General features: G+C 58.1%; 1 protein-coding gene across 30 annotated transcripts in view; it reads right to left on the bottom strand.

Moving 5' to 3' along the window:
* MCF2L (MCF.2 cell line derived transforming sequence like) overlaps positions 1 to 16,483 on the bottom strand; it is a 202,252-nt gene that overhangs the window by 91,438 nt on the left and 94,331 nt on the right. The gene's annotated exons all lie outside the window — the stretch shown is intronic.

The following is a 16,483-nucleotide window of genomic DNA, read 5'->3' as shown; positions in this document are numbered from 1 at the left end:
GCCACACGGTGGGGCACAGGAGCAGATCACAGTGCCACACGGTGGGGCACAGGAGCAGATCACAGTGCCACACGGTGGGTCCCCTTACCGCTGAGCACAGTCCAACGCGTCCTCACCTCCAGCTTCCAACCCCCAACAGCAAAGCACTCCCAGAGGCGTCAGGCTTGGGACACACGTACCAAACACCCCCTCTCCCACAATGTGCTCAAGGCCTGCAGAGACCCCGGAGGCCCAAGGCCCACCTCCTCCCTCGGTGCTCCCAGCACTGGAGAACACGGAGGGCTGGGACGTCTCAGGCAGCCGCACAGTGGCCAATGCAGATGGAGTGAGCAAAGATCAGCCGAAAAAGAAGACTGTGTTCTGAGCAGGAGGCTCTCACAGAAGGGCCTCAGTTTTTAAACAGAGGGACAGTGAGCGGTGCCAGAGGCTGTCCTCTAAGGAGAGGGCGTCGTGTGGGGAAGGAGGGGCCCCTGGTACAGATGCAAGGACCCCGAGAAATCAGCTGCTCCCCTCTTCTGTGCGTCTGTCCTGGCCGCCGATGTCTTGTCACACTGAAGTTTCTGGCGGGCAAAGGCCGTGCTCCTTCAGGGCACACGGTGGAGTCTCACGGAGTTGCTCAACGAGCAAGGGGGTCGCGCGACACTCACCACAGGGCAGACCCAGGCGGTCTGGCCCCAAGCCGGGGAGGACCTGGCCGTCTTCAGGAGGGACTGGCTCACGACGGCCCCGTTCCAGGGAGGGCTGGCCCTGCTCTATGTCCGTGGGGGGCCACTGATGATCACAGTAACGCCCATCAGAGGCCGGAACACGTGGCCCGAACCACACACGGGAAACCATCCCGGGCTCATCGCTGTGGCCGCGGCTGCTCACCCACCGTTTCTCACCCAGTCCAGGAGACTGAGGGCTCCCCACCCACAGCTCGTGATCGTTCCAGCTCCCTGCTGACCAAGTCACGGCCGAAGGCATCCCTGCAGCTTCTCTGGCTGGAGACGGGAAACAGCTTTCCTCCAAGGGCCGTGGGAGCTCGCATGGCCTCGGGCTGGTTTCTGTCCAGTTTCCGATTCATAAAAGCTGTTCCAGACACCTGGACCTTCAGCCAGAGACAGTTCACGTGAAACCACACTCACAGCAGAGGCCTCCAGCCGGCTCAAGACAGAATCGACCCCACACGCGGGATCGGCAGTGCAGTAGAGAAGCCAAGCCCAGGCCAAGTTGATGCCAGACACATGGCCGTCCCCCAGGGATGCACATTTTGGACACGCAGCCATCCCGTCCCCCAGGAACGCACATTTCTTGTGATTTCTTGCAGGCTTCCCTTTGGTGTGATTTCAGACCCTTCCTGGGAGCCCAGTCAGCTCCGTGAATAACGTAACCAATCACTCCAGCCTCCTTAGGCCTCCAGGACCCTCCGGAACCCTCCAGAAATGTCCCCGGCCCATTTCCCCAACAGCCCTAGCCAGGCCTGTGGCTCACAGCCTCCTCATGCTTGGCCTGGCTCTGAGCTCCCCCTTCCCTGACATGCCAGGGCCCTGGGTTTCTAGTTGCTGTATGTGGTATGCTGTTTTCCAGCTTTTTTACACATTTAAGTTTTGCCTTCCCAAGAACAGCAGTGAGGAGACTTCATGCTTTATTTGGCCCTTACCTTTTATTTGTGTGTGTGCTTTACAAATGTGCCTAGAAATTACATGAATGACCATGTTTAGGAGCTGTGCTGTGCATGGGGGCTCGGAACACAGGATGGAAAGTGGCCCAGGCACTGCAGTTTGAGCCCAGCAGGTACCCAGTGGACCCTGGGGCCCTCACTGAAGTGCAACACAAAGCCCCGCACACATGGGCTCACGCAGGGCACAGAGCCGACGTGCCGGCTTCAGACAGCTGCTGCTGCGGGCAGGCCCAGCACCTCGGCCAAGAGCCCACTCCCGCCCTGTCCGGATCAGTTAAACAGGAAGGTGCTCCCTGCCTGGAGAGGAAACCACACACACCAGCCCCAGATCAGCAGCTCTGAACAATGAGCGTCACCACGCTGGTCCCTGAACCTTGGGGACGCCCGGGGGGCCTGGGGCCCGTGTCCAGCAGCAACTCGACCCATCGCTTCCCACCCCCAGGAGCTGTGGGAGTGACGGTACCAGGTGTGACGGACGAGGGTGGGGTGACCGACCTGGATGGGGGGTTGCTTTCTCCTCCTCCCGGATGGACAATTTCATTTTACAAACCTGGTCAGCCCTGTCTGGAGCCATCAGGCTGTGGGGTGGGACCTGCTGCACAAAGCAAACAGCTAAACCTTAAGTCAAATAAAACACCTCTGTAGCAGCAGATGCAGAGGGCGCGGCTCACCAGGTGGCTGGGGCTGAAGGGACAGTGGACGCGGGGCAAGGGTCAGCGACGCCCATGCCCCCCATTCTGCTGCCCACACACGGGGTCCCGGCTACGGGTAACGTGGACATCTACACAGGTGTCTGCAGGAGCTGCCTGTGTAACACTGCTCCGAGAGTCTGTCTGCCAGCTCCTCGGCTCCCACCCTGTGCAGGGGCGTCAGCAGCACCCCCATCGCAAACCTGGAAGCGCAGACGGCATCTGTTGCCTGGGTTCAGTGCAGCGGAGAGAGGGCAGTGTGTGTTCCCGGGCCAGACCCACAGTGGTCTTGGTCTCAAGACTCACCCGAGGCTCTCGATGGGAATTTGGGGCTCTGGGTCTGCCGCTGAGCTGGGAAGTTGCTCTCCCCAGATGGAGACGTGAGGACGAGATGATCTCAGAGTCCCTCCGTTCACGGGAAGCAGCCGCTCAGCTGGGAAAGCAGTGCCGGTGAGGGTGGCCCGGGGCTGGCAGCAGCACCCGCCCAGGCCCAGCTCCCACAGCTGCCCGGCCCCACCTGAGAGAGCGAGGGTGGGACCAGCCCAGCAGCTGCCAGGGCGCGTCCAGATCTGTGCAGGAGTTTCATGGGGGTGGCGAAGGCAGAGAAAGCAGCTGAGGATCCTAGGCAGGGGCTCGGCTATGCACAGACGCAGACGACACAACACAGCCCCCGTCCGGGTGCCGTGGGCGGCACTGCCAGCCATCAGGACTCAGGAGAGATGGCGGCAGCACCAGGTTTCCACCCACAGGGCTCACCAGGAGCCTGGATGCCATTCTGGGCCATGAACCCATCTGAGGAGAACAGTCTTGGGACCATGGGGCGCATCCGAGAAGGGCATTCCTGGGCCCATGGGGCACACCCGAGGAGCACGATCGCAGGATGCCATGGAGAAAAGATGGGGATGCAGGGCCTCGGAAGGGGACGCAGGGTCTCTGAAGGGGACGCAGGGCCTCGGAAGGGGACGCAGGGCCTCGGGAGGGGACGCAGGGCCTCTGAAGGGGACGCAGGGCCTCGGAAGGGGACGCAGGGCCTCGGGAGGGGACGCAGGGCCTCGGGAGGGGACGCAGGGCCTCGGAAGGGGACGCAGGGTCTCTGAAGGGGACGCAGGGTCTCTGAAGGGGACGCAGGGCCTCGGGAGGGGACGCAGGGCCTCTGAAGGGGACGCAGGGCCTCGGAAGGGGACGCAGGGCCTCGGGAGGGGACGCAGGGCCTCGGGAGGGGACGCAGGGCCTCGGAAGGGGACGCAGGGCCTCTGAGGGGCACTGCACACTCTGGAACACTATTTCCCCAACAGACATTCCACATGGTGGGAAACATTTGTGACGTTCTGGGTGGAAAATCACAGCACAGGTCGAGCCTGGCCCGTCCCAGACGCAGGGCCTCGGGAGGGGACGCAGGGCCTCTGAGGGGGACGCAGGCCTCTGAAGGGGACGCAGGGCCTCGGGAGGGGACGCAGGGCCTCTGAGGGGGACGCAGGGCCTCGGGAGGGGACGCAGGGCCTCGGGAGGGGACGCAGGGCCTCGGAAGGGGACGCAGGGCCTCTGAGGGGCACTGCACACTCTGGAACACTATTTCCCCAACAGACATTCCACATGGTGGGAAACATTTGTGACGTTCTGGGTGGAAAATCACAGCACAGGTCGAGCCTGGCCCGTCCCAGCCCCGCTGCACCATAGCCCAGGGCAGCACGGCCCATCCTGGAGTGTCAGGGTCACTACAGCTGACTAGATGCAGGGACCAGAAACGTTTCCATTCTTTTGTCGAAAACTCTCTAAAGTCAACGCCTTTTGCTTATTTTTTCTAGGCAAGGCCTCGCTCTGTCACCCAGGCTGGAGTGGAATAGTGCGATCTCGGCTCACTGCAGCCTCGAGCCTTGATCTCCGGAGCTCGAGCGGTCCTCCCGCCTTAGTCTCCTGGGATGACAGGTGCACGCCTCCAAGCCTGGCCTACATTTTATTTTAAATGCCATTTGGCTTTGTGATGCAGGGCATCCTTAGAAGATGAGGAGGGCTGGCCCAGCCTTGGAGACTGCATGAATCTGGTGGCTTAGGGAAAAGGGGAGGTCTCTAAATGGGGCCCTGGGAGGGGAACTCGGGACTACGCGGGGAGAAGACGTCAGGCTCGGATCTGGTGAAGGTCAGCCTGGCGTGGGGTGAGGGCAGGGCTGTACTGTGCTTCGGCTGAATGTAAAGGCTGCACCCGGCATCACTCCCTGGTGGTCCCCAGGCGCTGCTTGGCATGGGGATGTCAGTTCATGTGGGTGTGCCCAGGACTGAACGGACTTCCAGGCCATGCCTGCCCACTCAGCTGGTAAGTCAGATCCCACCCTTCTGATGCCACAGGGAGAGAAGAGTCTGGGGGAGAGGGCAGACTCTCCCACTGCTCTCCCACTCATGCCCCCATTCCTGTGGAAGGAGGGTTCGGTGACAGGATGCCAGCAGCCCGCCACCTCCACCCCCAGAGCCACACTCCTCCCTGCATCCCACACGGTCCCAGACGGGGCAGCACATCCCGGGGGTAACTTCAGGCCAGCAGGCCTTGGAGCCATAACGCCACAGGCTCACCCCACCACCAACCCCACCTCGGCCGCCAGCTCCCCTCTGCTCTGCTGGGGCAGAAGTGGCAGCCCGGAGACACTGCCACCCAGCAGCAGCTCACACAGCGGCAAGGACAGCAGTTGCAGTGCCAACACGTACTGAGCACCAACTGTATACTGGATGCTGCCCTAAGCTCTCACACAGCTTAGTGCTGATGGTATACTGGGCGCTGCCCTAAGCTGTCAAACGGACCCTCTTTCCTTCTTTCTCTTAATCATATGCTCAGCAAACAGGCGTGTTCAGGAGGCGGACAGGCTCGAGAGCGAGCCCCCGTCTACATCCCCATTCTGCTGGCTGACACGAGCTTTGTGCCCTCAGAGACGCCCTGAGCCTCCGTGAGCAAGTCCGTAAAACGAGGTGAGCCCGGGGCACCGGCACAGTGCCTGGACACAGCGGTGTGCCACTCACCAGCCGCATCCTGGAGAGGAGAACACGGGAGGGGCAGACACACGTGAGTGCCATGCAGGTCAGAGGATGCGGCACCATGTGCAGAAAGGTGACAGGATGGAGGGGATGGAGCCGAACCTGGGGAAGTCTCCGCAGCCGGGCGCACACGGACGCTGCGGTTGTTCCCCTTTTTGGGCGATAAAACCGAGCCACACACAGGCCGAGGGCTGCCTGGTATAACAGGGGAAGCGCAGGCCTGGGTTTGAGCCCAGCCCGCTGGCTCTGCAGCCCCCAACCTCGGTGGCCTTTCCGACTCACTCCACCCGACCTGTGCAGATGGGACGGCTTGGGAGGCCCATATGTCTGCCCGCAGCGGCGACCCCAGGCAGGAGAGTGTGTGCCCGGGAGGATGCCCCACCCTCGGGGCTGGATTTACTCCCCGGGATGAAGGACATCGCGACGCCTCACCGCGGGCTTCCCGGCTTTGCGCACGTTGGTCACCGAACCCAGCTGTTCCAGCAGCCACATCCCTGACCGGCGGGAAGAAACGAGACAGCTCACCAAAGGGGAATCCAAATGTCTGAAAATATTTTCACCGATATTTTCCCCACTCTCACACACTTTTACAAACTCAACTCAGAGATTCACGAGGAACTCCCCCACCGACAGCCTCCTGGGCAGCCCTGCCAGCCCCCGCCCGAGACACTGGCACAGACAGTGACGTCAGCTTGACGTCCCACACGCCATGCCACGCCGGCTGCCACGCCAGCCCCTGCCTGAGACACGGGCACAGTGACATCAGCTTGATGTCCCACGCACCGCGCCCCGCCCTGCCGGCAGCCACGCCAGCCCCCGCCCAAGACACCGGCACAGACAGTGACGTCAGCTTGACATCCCCACGCTCCGCACCCCGTTGGCATCCACACCTGCCTCTGCCCGAGACACCGGCACAGACAGTGACGTCAGCTTGTGGTCCCAAGCGCCACACCCCACATGAAGGTGCTTTTTTTAAATCAGGAAAAAGACGAAGGTGGAGGGTCGGCTGGGACCCTGTCCTGGGTACTGCCCTACCACCCCACCCCTCCTCTGCCCTCTTTAAAATGAAGGCATGTTTGCTGCTGTTGTGATTGTGCCTTTTATCTGAAGGGAAATCGAGCTGTGGATCTCACCGTCTTTCTTCGCCTCCCGATCTAAGGGAGGGAAAATCCTACCCACCCAGGAGGCAAACACGTCTCTTAACTGGAGGCAGATCTCCAAGGTGTCTGTGGTGTCATCTTCACCCAGCACCCCATTCCCAGCTCACACAGCCACTTCTGGTGCTAAAATGGGATGGGATCACCTAACCTCTCCCTCTGAAGTCTGTCTTGACTGATGGCACCACCGTCCACCCCAAATTCCAAGCCTGACGTCGTGGGGCCATTGACGATGACTTCTCGCTCCCTCTCTCCAAGAAACATCCCTAAGCCCTGTCCCTCCTGCCCTGAAACCTCTCTCCAGGCACCCTCCCCCTCCCCTCCCACTGCCACTTCTGTGGCTCTGATCCTGGAGTCTCATCCGACGCCTGAACGACTAGGGTGGTCCTAAGCCACTTGTTTCCATGCAGTCCCTCCCGACTGTCACCTGCTCCCTGATTTCCTTGCTGAAAGCGGAGTCTCATTTCACATCTCTGCTAAAAGCCCTCCTGGTGGTCTCTGTGGCTAACAGTCAAATTCCTGGACCGGTGTTGACACCAGAGCCCTCAGGTCGGCCCCCACTGCCCAGCAAGCCTCTGCCCTGGAGCACCCTGGAACACCCGCCATGTTGTGTGCCCAGTGCTCCCCCGCCGCCGTGTTCACACGAAGACATCGCGCGGCTTTACCGGGGCTGTGCCATCCGTGTCTCCATCACCAGATCCTCCCCCAGCCTCTGTCAGTACAGCCTCTCTGTGGCATCCCCATGCCCCGCGCCACCTCTCCCTCCGCGGCAGAGCGCGTGGTAACCTCTGGCTTAAAAGCCACCTTACTGCAGAGGCGGGAGCTTCTCAAGGCAGCGAGCCGCTCTCGCTTCACCCCCATGGCCCATGGACTCATGCCTGATGCCTGCGCACATTTGGCAGAGACTGAGCCGGGGCTGCCACTGTAAGTATTTTAGGGTTTGCACCAGTGTAGACACCCTTACGAGATGAACACATGTCGCTGAGAAATGCTTTCTTTTGTCCCAGCTCAAATATAATGTGAAAGTCAGTGCTTAAAGCCAGAACTGAGGTGAACTTTTCAGTGTTTCCGATGTTCTGTAGATTTACAGTATAAGAGGCCTAATGCAATAAAAATGATTGGCTACGAAACACGAAGGGGAGAAGGGTAAGTTACGTAAGTGCCAAGTTCCACCTTTCCCCAACTAGAATATTCGGTGTCCATTTCACAAAAACGAGACCAGGCTGAGAAGCTTCCACATCATTATTCAGCGGGCCCAGCTCACTGCTTCAAACGCAACTTCCTACAGGCCACGCTCATTTCCCTAATCCATTCCCAAAGAACAGACATGCAGCCACTGAGGATGAGAAGTGGCCACCGTAGACGCACAGGGGGAGCGTCTGGAGCGCTCTGGGTGGGTGGTGGCTCTCCCCGCAGGAGCACGGCTTCCCCTTCCACCGCCCTCACTGAGATGGGGAAGTCGGGCAAATTCCAACTGGGCCTCATGACATCAGGAAGCACGGTCCAGGTTTAGGCAGATTCTTAGATACACATCCATTGGCTCCCACTAAACATGGCCAAGTATCTCCTACAGGCTGGGTATCCCGTATCCAAAATGCTTAAGGCCAGAAATGTTTTGGGTTTTGGATTTTTTTCAGAGTTTGGACTATTTGCATATACATAATGAGACATTTGGGACGTGACCCGAGTCTAAACAGGAAATTCATTTATGTTTCACACACACCTCATACATGTAGCTTGAAGGTAATTTTATACAATATTTTAATTTTGTGCATAAAGTAAGTTTTGACTGTGGCTATCGTGGGGTCAGGTGTGGATTTTCCACCTGTGATGTCATGTCAGAGCTCAAAAGTTTCAGGTTTTGGAGCATTTTGGATTTTCTAATTGGGGCACTCAACCTGTAATAAAAAGGGAATACTCGCCTTGTTTAAATAAATACTTTAAATACAGTGAGATCACTAGGGAGGGTAAGACAGGTGCTTTTAACAAGAAATTGTTTTCGTGGGCTGAATCCCACATAGGCCAAGCCCTGTGGAGTCGGCTGTGGTTGAGACCAGAACCAGCCAAATCCCGCCTTGCCAGACATGACTTCCGATAACTTAGCCTGCAGGGAAGGGCTCCTGGGTCTGAGCAAATGACCCCCTTTCCCGGCCAGGGAGCACAGCCTGCGCAGAGCATGCAAATCAGGGTCACAAACAGCAAATGCCAAATGCCCTCAAAAAAGCAAATTTCAGTTGCATCCTGAGCTGCCATCTTGAGGGTCTTTCTTTATAGAATCATTTGCAAACTTCTGATAGATTTTTGAAATACTTAGCAACTTCTAATAAAATTTCCAATGTTCTAATGAAGTCACACTTTAAAAATCTGCTATTATTTCCTTGTGGAATGAGTACTGTAACTGGATAATGTGTCTGAAAGGTGTTCGTATCCTGGGAGACACCCCCCAAAACACAGCAAATCAGGTCCTGGGAGACGCCCCCCAAAACACAGCGAATCAGGTCCTGGGAGACGCCCCCCAAAACACAGCGAATCACGTCCTGGGAGACGCCCCCCAAAACACAGCGAATCAGGCCCTGGGAGACGCCCCCCCAAAACCTGGGAGACGCCCCCCCAAAACACAGCGAATCAGGTCCTGGGAGACACCCCCCAAAACACAGCGGATCAGGTCCCATACAACGTGTCCAAAGTTAACAGAAGCGGGTAGCAGGCGGCCGGATTTCGCAGAAAGCCTTGGCGAAGGCAGTGTCGTGGCCATGCTCAGGTTCAGCTGAGACTCTGCTTCCTGGAAGGAAAGCTCCTGTCCCGTCCCTTCCTGCAGGCCCCACAGAGCAGCTGGACCCAGGTACAGAGCCCCAGGTGCAGAGCCAGGTGGCAGAGGCCGAGCAGGCTTTGTTTCTGTCTCTGTGACAACCATGTGCCAGCAGACACCTAGTTTACTCTCACACGGCTGCAGGGTGGTGGCTCAGGGGAGGAGGCGGCGGGTTTTCAGGAGCGCGTTCAGCCAGCTGCGCTCTCCTCAAAGCTGATAAGCACGCCAGTTCTCCTAACCCCAGGTCACCCCTGCCCGTTGTTTAGGGAACAGGGGCTGATTCTTTGCTTTCCCTGCAGCATTGGGCCTGGCCTGGCACAGAACAGACGCTGGGCACACACTTCCAAAGTAAGTGAAGAAGGACGGGATGAAGAAAATCACCCCTTAGACCTTTGTCATCTTCTGCTAATTCATTTGTTCTTGGCTCCACACAGAAAACAGTTGAAAATTCGTGCCTGTACATAGAAGTCGTGGAAAGTCCTCTGAACTCCTCTTGGCAATCGTGGAAAGCAAAGGTCTCCTCGCAAGAGCAGACCCCTCCACGTGATTCTGAAGGAAACTGCGCGAGGGTCTCTGCCAGCCACTGCTCCCTGCCTCGGCCACCGGGTGGTTTATTATGTCACACTTCTCAAGGCACCGTATTTGGGATAAGCACTTGCATTGGGTTTGCTTAGCACACTCTACTTTGTCCTTGAAAAAACAGACTTCTCTGGGGTGAAGACAAAGTGGTCTCCTGTCCCTGAACTTACCTGACACTGCAGGGTTTGGAACAAATATCCCACGACAGGGCTGGACCTGGTGTAGCTGCCATATTCTGTTCCAGGGGTCTTTAAACATAAGAAAGTGACGAAGGGTGTGGTAGTTCCTGCGCTTTCAGGATAGACAAGGTTCCCACAAATCTGAATGGTTTAACACAGGGGTTTCCAAGCCCCGGGCCACAGACCAGTACTGGTCGGGCTGCACAGCAGGAGGTGAGCAGCGGGTGAGTGAGGACTGCCTGAGCTCCGCCTCCTGTCAGATCAGCAGTGGCGTTTGATTCTCCTAGGAGCGAACCCTACGGTGAACTGTGCATGCGAGGGATCTAGGCTGTGAGCTCCTTATGAGAATCTAATGCCTGATGATCTGAGGTGGAACAGTTTCACCCTAAAACCATCCCTACCCCTGATCCGTGGAAAAGTTATCTTCCATGAAACTGGTCCCTGGTGCCAGAAAGATTGGGGACTGCTCGTTTAAGAGACTGCAAATTAGAAAAGAAAACATCACTGAACTCGCATGGAGTCTAAGAGCTCAGGGGGTACTCGGGCGTGATAGCTCCATCCCCTGCTCAGGGAGGACTCGGGGGACTCCAGTGTGGTGGCTGCATCCCCTGCTCAGGGAGGACTCAGACATGGTAGCTCCATCTGCTCAGCACAGACATGTCCCTCCAGGCCACACACAGCTGCTGAGAATTAAAACGCACCACACCTGCGCACACAGAGGCACCAGCTCCACAGGGAAAGGTTCACACGCCCAGGCCCTGCTCCCCACATCGGGCAAGCGCTGACCTTCCCCATGACTTTCCTTTCCGCTATTGAAATACATTCTTATCATGGCAGGGCTGTACCCCAAAGGTGCTTAACAACCTTTTTGGCTCACCATGTAGAATTAAAAAAAAAAAAAAAACCCGCAGTAGACGAGGACCACAGAGAGCAACATGCGTCCCAGGCAGAGGCAGCCGCACCACCACACACGGTGTGTGCATGTGCGCTGCCACAGACGCCATTGCCCTTGCCCTCCCTCTGAATTGGCGCAAACTCCGGGTCTCAGCCCCAAGACGAGTGGTGTGGGCACCTCCGGAAGGAGGCCTCCTCGCCCCGCAGCCAGACCCTGTGACTGTCTTCTGAACACAGTTTATTCAGAGCAATCTTCTGATGCCCAACCCTGTTCCCCTTCTCTGAAGAACAAAAATATACAGCAGGATTCCAGGTAACTGTAACAATGGGCATGTGTTGCTTGGGTGAGGCTGTCCCCTGTGGGCTGGGCGGGGTCAGTTCTGGTCATTTCTCACAGGTCCGCTGTGACGAGGGGAACGATCCTACCATCCGCTCACAGCGATGGTGCTCGTGGGTACTTCCCACACCCTTGCCAGACTTCACACTTTCCAGACACACACTGGCCCCTTCCAGGCCCTGGACAGGGATGGGAGGCTGGATGGGGGCGAGGGAGCCCAACTCCCAACCTTCTCACCACCGTGCAAAGACCAGCAAGCCACAGTACAGAGGACTTCCCTTTCTTCTGCCACCACCATGGAAGTGAAAACGTTGCATGCAGCACAGGCCAAGACCTCACACCCGGTCCCTTCCTTAGTCTGCCAGACCATTTTGGGCAGAGCAGCTAAAATCTCTGAACCCCAGGACTCAACTGTGAGGCTGCAGAAGGCCAACTCTGCTTCCCTTGCTGGGCCTCTCCGACTTGGTTTTTTTTTTTTTTTGAGATGGAGTCTTGCTCTGCCGCCCAGGCTGGAGTGCAGTGGCGCAATCTCGGCTCACTGCAAGCTCCGCCTCCCGGGTTCACGCCATTCTCCTGCCTCAGCCTCTCCGAGCAGCTGGGACCACAGGCGCCCGCCACCACGCCCGGCTAATTTTTTGTATTTTTAGTAGAGATGGGGTTTCACCGTGGTCTCGATCTCCTGACCTCGTGATCCACCCGCCTCGGCCTCCCAAAGTGCTGGGATTACAAGCGTGAGCCACCGCGCCCGGCCTCCAACTTGGTTTTAATTTGTCTGAGGAGGGGAGTCTGAGCAGTGAGTGAAAAGCAAGAGAGGAAAAAGACAAATGGGTGCTGGTGCTGACCTTGTGCTGGGCAGATCAGGGGGCAGACAACCAGCCCTGGGCTGTGTCCACAAGGTCTCCGCCTCCTACCTGGGGCTGCAGGCGCTCCAGGCCCACGCCACCCTCCGCGTGACCGCAGACAACAGCGTTTCGGGAAAGTGCTAGAAGGGGCAGGTGGAGGGAGATGCCTTCTGGGACCCCATCCAACCTGAACCTGAAGAAGCTGCAGAGACCCTGCGGCCTTTGCTGTCTGCGGCCCTGCAGCCGGGTGAACGGATGGCTTCAGGGAAAGGCAGCTCCACTGAGTGAGTTCACCGGGTGCCAGCTGCGTAAAAGGACCCACCGAGATGGAAACGCGGCAGCCCAGGGTGGCTGTGGCCCTGCGACCTCACGTGCTCCAGCTCCGGCGCTGGCTCCCAGTCCCACCTGAAGCCTCCCCGGGGCCTTCGGCAGGATGCCGGCTTGTTTTCTTGTCAAATCTAACTGCATATTGGCCAAGAGTGGCTCCTGCCACCCTTGAGGCATCCCCACAGTCCTGAGAGAACCCTAGGTGGCCCTGGTAGAGTGCAGTGTACACTCCACTGTCGGGGGAGCCCCCACGGTCTGTGAGGCAGGCAGGGGAGTGAGGGCACAGTGCAGACCTGGCTGCAGCAGGACTGAGGCCCCATGGGCGGGGTTGGCACCCTCGGCCCAGTGTCCACCCACAGGCAGGCAGGCCCTGCCCAGCAGACCCTCCGATGGGGCTTCCCTCCCTCAGGGGGTCCCCAGTGTCACAGAGAGGTTTGCATGACTCCTGCGTTTCCGTCCTAACCAGTGGGCCCAGGGGACCGCCTGTCCTCAGAGACACGCCTGTGGTCTCCCAGGAGCGCCACCACTGTCTTAAACACCCCTGCGCGGTGGGTCCTCTGAGGGCAGTGGGACCGTGGGGAGGTGGGAGGTTTGGGGGAAGCCCAGCTGTGAATGGGGCGGTGGTGGTGCTGACATCTACTAAACTCCTGCTGTGTCCTCCTGCACCTCCGCGGGACGCTCTGACGACCCTGTGATGTGCAACGTTTCTCTCAGTGACTTTCTGACTCCTCATCTGCAGAACGGGTGAGTTCAGAAGAGAGTGGATGCAGTTTTATAAACAGCAAAGCTGCGACTCTGAGGACAAGAACTCAGCACTCTGGATCCCGGGAAAGCGCCACATGGCATCCGGCCGTGGCCCCATCCTCACGGAGGCTGTGTCTTCACAGGCAGGATGAGACCCCGACCGCAGGTCATGCCAGGCAGACACACGGATGGCATTCAGCCAGTGAAGGGGCGAGCCCTCATTCCAGGGCATTTTCTGGACTTTAAGGTTGAATGAAGGCAATGCCTTCTGAGGCAGGAGACCTGCTCAGCCCCACGCATGGCCCCGGGGGCTCACTGACCATTGGACGGGAAGAGGAAGAGTGGCCGGGACTCGCAGCTCCCTGCACGGCTGCCCGTGGGAAGCTCTGCATAAACTGGGCTTTGGTGTGCCAGGGTCGATCCTCAGGCACGTCACCGGGTGTCCCATGGTCAAGGGGACCAGCAAAGTGTTTGGTCATGGCCTCGGCTCTGTCCTGCACCTGCAGCCGTGGCCCCCGGACATCAGAGCTCTCAGGATGTGGGGCAGCCTGGTGCAGGCTGAGTCCCCAGCTGTTTGCACAGTGGTGTGAAGCTTAGGCTTGCCAGACAAAGGGAGGTCATTTGCTTTTGGTAGCCGTGACATAAATTAGGGTCAGATGATAACTTTAGGGTGAAAAGCTCATTTGCTCCTTGTCCCCACTCCCTGAGCTACTGCAAATTCCACAGGGGACACAGACTGCCCTGTGGAGCACAGGGCATCCACAGAGGGCACCTCCACGCCGCCTCACCCAGAAGCCGCCTCGACTGCTCCGAGCACACCACCTGCGAGGGACTCACAGGGGACGAGGAGACTCACCCTCAGCCACAGACAGCAGCCAGGAGCACCACTCAGAATACAGGTAGTAGCTTTTCATTTCCGCCACAGAAATCCGGACAGGCTTTCCGTCCCCCATGGCGAGGATCAGTGCCGGGGAGGAGGCGTGCTGCCCTGGGCTCCCCACAATCCTCTCCTTGTAACAGGACCTTTCTATGCTGAACTTTGTCCCCTAAAATCTGCATGAGGGACCAGCTGGCTTTTTACTTTCATTTCACCCACTACCTGGGACGGAGTACACCAGGTAATTACCCTCCTGGAGGCTGATTCCTGGTCCACCCTGATGTTTACATGCAGGTCCAGGCGACACACCGTGCCCGCCCGAGAGGAACTTGTGGAAAAAGGAACGAGCCTGAGCTGCTCTTGCCTTGGGTCCAGGCACAAGGGACCCCGCTGGGGGCATGGCCTCCCTTGCTTTAAACAGGCAGCCGGAAGATGAAACGCAGCAGGTCTTCCGCTGTGCCTGGGGAGCAGCGTATTCCTGGGGAGGCTGAGCCAGAGTCCTGTCGGGGGTGACTGCCTGCCAGTCCCCCTCCATCTGATCACAGCCCCAGATGCTGACACCACTGGCAATTTGAGGGATGGACAGAAGCAGAGGGGTCTCTGGAGGAGCATGAGCTGCACAGACAGAGGGACCTGAATCCTGACACCCTCTCCCCTTCCAGCTATCCCTCCAGGGAGTCACGTGTGATCGCCGAGGGACTGGTTCCTCCCAGAAGAACAGCTTTTCTTTGTGCACGATCTTAGATCCCAATGTTTTCCTTTTTGCACGTGCTACCAGGAAGCTTAAAGGGGAGTTCAGCTGAGATTACTCACCCCGGATGCCTCAAATGTATTATCTGCTTCTTATGGTGAATCCTGATTCTGTTTGAAACTTCCTGTGCCAATCTCAAACACATTTTATGAAGAGAATTTCTAGGCCAGGTGCAGTGGCTCACGCCTGTAATCCCAGCACTTTGGGAGGCTGAGGCGGGTGGATCACATAAGGTCAGGAGTTTGAGACCAGCCTGGCCAACATGGCGAAACTCCATCTCTACTAAAAGTACAAAAAAAAAATATAGCCAGGTGTGGTGGCACACACCTGTAATTCCAGCTACTCAGGAGGCTGAGGCAGGAGAATCGCTTGAACCCAGGAGGCAGGATTGCAGTGAGCCAAGATCATGCCATTGCACTCCAGCCTGGGTGACAGAGTGAGACTCCATCTCAAAAAAAAAAAAAAAAAAAAAAAATTTTTCTTGGCTTAATTGGAACTCAGCTCCAAATACCCCAGGGCAGAGCAGCACAGGGGGACCCTGGGAGATCCGGCTGCTGTCTCTGAAGTATGGTGGTGTCTCTGCCACCACACCATGCGGGACAGAGGGGAGGTGGACAACCCTGGCACCGGCCCCAACCTCCACTCAGTAAACAGACAACATCCACTCCTGGTTATCAGAAAATCGCCACCTGCAGCCACATTTTCTCCCAGCACCGTCTCCTCCGGGCAGAGGAGGCTCCTCCTCCATGTGAGTGGAAGTCCGCCTGCCTCCTAACCCGAAGGGGCTCTTTTCAGTGCCCAACCCGAGGAAAACAGCTGCAGCACGGGGATAGGTCTGTCCACAGAGATGCAGAAGCCAGCCTGACCCAGACACACGGGTGGAGGAGGAGGAAGCCAGGCAGAAGAGAAGGCCCGGGAGGCTGCAGACGCCACGTTTCCCCGGGGCCACAGTGCGTCAGAGCGCTCAAGTGTCCGTCACCCGCCTCACATCCTGATTACCAAGGGCAGGGCTGGTGAGATAAGGCAGGCGACAGAGCTGTAAAGAGGCCACAGGCATCCGACGCTCCTTCCGGCTCCCTGTCTCCGCCTAAGGCTCTGCCGTGCCCAGCAGCACGGGCTGTGGAGGTGGTAACCTGCAGCGTGTCGGGCCTCAGATGTCGGGTGCTGCATTTACGGAGCTTGACTCGAGCCCCCGCTGGGCTCCTCGAGGTGCAGGGCAGTGCCTGGAGAAGGCCACCCGCCGGATAGAAGGGAAGAGGCTCATCCTGCAATTGTGAGGTCCAGCCTGGGTCTCTGCAGTGCCACCGGGCACGCTCCCCAGCAGATGGGAAGCCAAAGGCATCTTAACTTTTTTATTCTCACAACACAGAATTAACTTCTAGGAGTTTCTGGTGAAAAATCCCACAGTGGATCTTACTGGAGCTTCCCGTCCCTACCCAGCTGCCATGAACCTGCAACCCTAGACCTGTGTGAGGGGTCCTGCTACCCTCTCATCTCCAACAAACCCTGAGGCACCTGCTGAGTGCTGCGTCCCTGCCACAGCCCGTGGGCCGCACCTGAACCTCACCTCAGGCCTTGCACTGAACCGGCCTGGCTGCCCCCACCACTTTCCAC

Source organism: Hylobates moloch, unplaced genomic scaffold (genome assembly GCF_009828535.3).
Source record: "Hylobates moloch isolate HMO894 unplaced genomic scaffold, HMol_V3 SCAFFOLD_4, whole genome shotgun sequence".
In the NCBI taxonomy this organism is placed as follows: domain Eukaryota; kingdom Metazoa; phylum Chordata; class Mammalia; order Primates; family Hylobatidae; genus Hylobates; species Hylobates moloch.
Note: the sequence above shows the minus strand (reverse complement) of the source record. Positions and strands in the feature narration are given on the sequence as shown.